The sequence below is a fragment of the Symphodus melops genome, assembly GCF_947650265.1.
Source record: "Symphodus melops genome assembly, chromosome: 11".
NCBI lineage: Eukaryota > Metazoa > Chordata > Actinopteri > Labriformes > Labridae > Symphodus > Symphodus melops.
The window spans coordinates 25792198-25797312 of record NC_136701.1 but is presented as its reverse complement, the minus strand read 5'-3'; positions in this window follow the sequence as shown (position 1 = coordinate 25797312).

Sequence of the window (5115 nt, the reverse complement as noted above, 5' to 3'; positions counted from 1 at the left end):
AAATCTGTGTGAAATGACTATACTGATAAATATATTGCATGTTTTTATGTATGTCATATTGTCTTTTTTACGGTCCAGTGAGGTAATCCGGTTGTGGAGGTTTGAGGGGGAATGAAGGGATTCATTTGTTGTGTTCAAAAGTCTTCTGGACGAAGGGAAGAAGCTGGTCCAGAACCTGGAGGTTCTGCTTCGGAGCAGAGAAAGCAGTGAAAACAGTCCTGGTGCGGGTGGGAGGAGTCTCTGCAGATGTTCTGAGCCCTGGTCAGACCGCGGCTTTTTGCGATCAAACACGAGCAGCCGGCGAGGACGCCGCCACCTCGTGAAGGACTTCAAGCGTTCACGGACGAGGGCAGAACCTTGAGATCGACAGACGGACGGGCTCAGCGTCAGCAGGCGTTGTGCACTTTCCTTGGCTGAAGTGTAAATGACGTGTGATTAGAGGGAATATTTGTTGGACAGCTCAGATGCAGTTTGACCTTTCCAGCAGTAAAATCAGCACATGAAGAACTTAATGCAAACGGTTTATTTCATCCATAACAGGATTTGTTTGACTGGAATCATTAATATCTTAAGCTAAGCATTTAAAGTACAATTCCAGGCACGATTGCTCTCACTTGCTCATCTGGTCCATCTTCATTCTTTACTAATTATCTCGCAGAAATCTGTGGAGAAACATGAAGTTATTCTTTGGCAACACGTCCCCCTGTGAATGTGTCTTAATGAGGAGGTGGGCAGCGTATGAATTCATCTCCCGGTGGAGCACAGGCTGCGCTGATGATTAAAAATAACTGTGGATATGACTTCTGGCAACTGAGGGCGTTTTCTTGTTGGAGCGGATCTTCATCTGCAGAGCCAGACGGGTTTGACCTGGACCTGATGAGCTCGTTAATGTGGACCTGGAGCTGCAGCACGCTCTGGAGGCTATTGATTAACACAGGAGCCGGTGAAGAGGGATAACTACTGCACAGAATGGACAGCTCTAATAAGTCGAGTTGGAAACTTTTAATGAGGACTACACCTAATGATTATTTTCTGTTGATTTCTCAATGGTTTGATTCTCATGTCTGTAATAAAGGGTGAAACGCCCATAACAAGTCCCCTGAGCTAACCACGAGTGCTCAAGGGAATATTCTGCATTTATGTTTTTCAAAATGATGAGCTCTCTGTCCATCTCGGTGATGCTTTATAAGCACCATACTTCTATAAGCGACGCAGTGGATGCTGGTCAAAAGAGGGCGCTCAGGTTTCCCCCACATTGAGAATGACAGATCTGTAGCTCGGGAGAGTTTGGTGACGCTCGCCGTAGACTTTATAAAACATAGATGTAGTCTCACAGTGTGTTTTAACCAAACAGCTCCGCTGTTGACAAATGAAGCCGATGCTGAAGTGTAACATCCTGCAGTACCTGGAGTGTCCTCTAGAGGCTGGCTGCAGCAGCACAGGAAGTCACATACACACCCATTCAAAATGTTAATGTCTGCTGTTTTTACACAACCAGTCAATGGTGGCCATGCTGATGCTGCTGACTCACCCTGACTCACATACATATCTCATATTTGATCTTATTTAAGTACTTATTATTTTAGCCTTGTTGTTTATGTTGAACCAATACACCAGGACCTCGTACAGTATATGTAAATGTGTGTAAATGTTTAACAACAACAGGCATCCTGGAGGATCTTAAAGATACTCTGCTCAGCTGGAAGAGAGAAATGTGGAGGCTGAACTCAGTGGAGGTCAAGGTGGACGAACATCATGGTCTGATGTGCTCCATCAGAACGGGCCGGTGTGGTTGTCGGTTCAGGTCAGATTCAGATCTCACAGGAGGACATTTGTCCCGCAGAGGTCGACACTGAGAAGGTGAGTGTTTGTTATTGGAGGTGAAGCACAGAGCAAAGCAACGTGACTCATAATAAATCACATTCACTCACATCAGCTCCTCTGCAACACAGGGGGGAGGTTTGACTTGACTGGTTGTGATTGATCTCCTACACACACACACACACACACACACACACACACACACACACACACACACACACACACACACACACACACACACACACACACACACACACACACACACACACACACACACACACACACACACACACACACACACACACACACACACACACACACACACACACACACACACACACACACACACACACACACACACACACACACACACACACACACACACACACACACACACACACACACACACACACACACACACACACACACACACACACACACACACACACACACACACACACACACACACACACACACACACACACACACACACACACACACACACACACACACACACACACACACACACACACACACACACACACACACACACACACACACACACACACACACACACACACACACACACACACACACACACACACACACACACACACACACACACACGGATTGAAATCTGAAACTGCAGAGCTGTGAAGTACAAATCTACGTTTGGAGTCAATCAGTCTTTATTTGTTCACATCGAATCTCACAACATTGTACAAAAAATGAGGAGGAGCCTATTAAAAACAAACCTGAATACAGGTAGATATAGATGTTTTTCAAAAAAGAAAGACAGAAAGTCAGTTTAAGAGAAGTGGACAGTGCCACCTGCTGGTTTTGCAATATACATTTTTGTCTCGTCGGTTGACATTGTGCATATTTGTATCAACTTTTAAAGTGTATGATGACGTATTTTTACATTAATCTGAGAAAGACCTGCCACTCCTGCTTTTATTTTGAAAAGCAGATGAAGCAGTTTGAAGAGTGTTCCTGCAGAGCTGCAGATTACACTCAGAGGTGATCCCCGCTGCCAATACAACTAATTTAAAAGCACACTGTACGCCTTCAGGCTCCCATTTAGATGATTGATTCAGGGCATCTCAAGCAGCTCAGCCGTGCATTAGTCATGAATACAGCAGTGATTTCATATTCTCTTGTGGAGGCTCTTAGCAATCAACAAACACAACACCTGTATACTCACTGTCTTCCTGTCCAATGAAAGCAAATGCACAGCAGAAACAGGAAAGACTGCTGAAAACAACTGGACCTTGGTGTTATTGTTGGACTTAATCTGTACAGTAGCTCAGTTTGCACCACATGCAGCACACGCTGCGGCGTGAAATGATGTCATACAGGGGGATTTACGTTCCAGCTGGCTGTCCTACGATGTTTCTCTAATAAATAATCTCTTCGTGTTGTGACTGTGTGGGTTAAACGGCCATGTGCTCCAAGGAGATTTCTTTAATCTCCTTTGATAAAAATGTGATGCGGTATAAACAAAACCTCAAGGGTACAATGACATTAATCCTCAGTTACCTCGGAGCGCAGGAGCACGGACCGTCAGCAGCATTATTTGAAGCTATCAAAGCAGGACAAATGTGTCTTATGTTCTCGAGACAAAGGACGATTTAATCTAATCTGGAGACTCACAGTGATCAAAATGTTGTACATTAACTTCTTAGCTCAGCTTAAAGATCGGAACAATTCACTTCACCTGCAGGTCGGTTTGTAGAGTCGGGAGGTCGAGGGTTCGATCGCCAGCTCCTGAAGCCACATGTCCCATGAGTCCTTAGACAACACACTTAACCCCAGTCGCTCCCGCAAGATCACTACAAAATCACAGAGAACTACAAGATCACAGAAGAACTACAAGATCACAGAGAACTACAAAATCACAGAGAACTACAAGATCACAGGAAGAACTACAAGATCACAGAGAACTACAAGATCACAGAGAACTACAAGATCACAGAGAACTACAAGATCACAGGAAGAACTACAAGATCACAGAAGAACTACAAGATCACAGAAGAACTACAAGATCACAGAGAACTACAAAATCACAGAGAACTACAAGATCACAGGAAGAACTACAAGATCACAGAGAACTACAAGATCACAGGAAGAACTACAAGATCACAGAGAACTACAAGATCACAGGAAGAACTACAAGATCACAGAGAACTACAAGATCACAGGAAGAACTACAAGATCACAGAGAACTACATGATCACAGAGAACTACAAGATCACAGGAAGAACTACAAGATCACAGAGAACTACATGATCACAGAGAACTACAAGATCACAGGAGAACTCCAAGATCACAGAGAACTACAAGATCACAGAGAACTACAAGATCACAGAGAACTACAAGATCACAGAAGAACTACAAGATCACAGAGAACTACAAGATCACAGGAAGAACTACAAGATCACAGAGAACTACAAGATCACAGAGAACTACAAGATCACAGGAAGAACTACAAGATCACAGAGAACTACAAGATCACAGGAAGAACTACAAGATCACAGAGAACTACATGATCACAGAGAACTACAAGATCACAGGAAAAACTACAAGATCACAGAGAACTACATGATCACAGAGAACTACAAGATCACAGGAGAACTAGAAAGATCACAGAGAACTACAAGATCACAGAGAACTACAAGATCACAGAGAACTACAATCTATTCTGTCCAGCTCGACGCATGTTTGCAGCGTATTCTGTCGTAGTCAGACTCGTGGCGTGTTTGAAATGGAGCAGAGCGTAGAGACCTGAGATCTGCTGTGGAAGGCGTCGTGCTCAGGGCTGACGGACCGCAGCACTCGTACAGTGTTAGACTTCCCTAGAAGTGTCTTTAAAACCTTCTCATATGGTTAACTCTCCTTAATTATCACATTGGACTAATACAGCGTTGTCAGGAAGTGTCGCTCGCAGCCTTATCGTAAACCTGCAACACACCTCAGGCTGTCAGCTTTTTCTTCAAACTTCATTAATCAGGCATTCCCGACAAGTAGACTGGGGCATTAATGGAGTGATTAGCATTATGCTGATCCTGTAATACCTGAGCTGGTATAATATTATCAGAGGCAGCAGTGAGATCACTGATCCCTGCAAGACAAAGACTGCAAGCAAGGTCATTGTTAATGCTGCTAATTAAAGCAACTCTTCAAGCAGGAACACGCGAGGACTCAATCTTTTATCCCGCGGCTTTTTGAGAATGATTCAGCATATTAAGTGGTTGACATCGCAAGTTATGATCAACACTGATTAGCACCTGCATC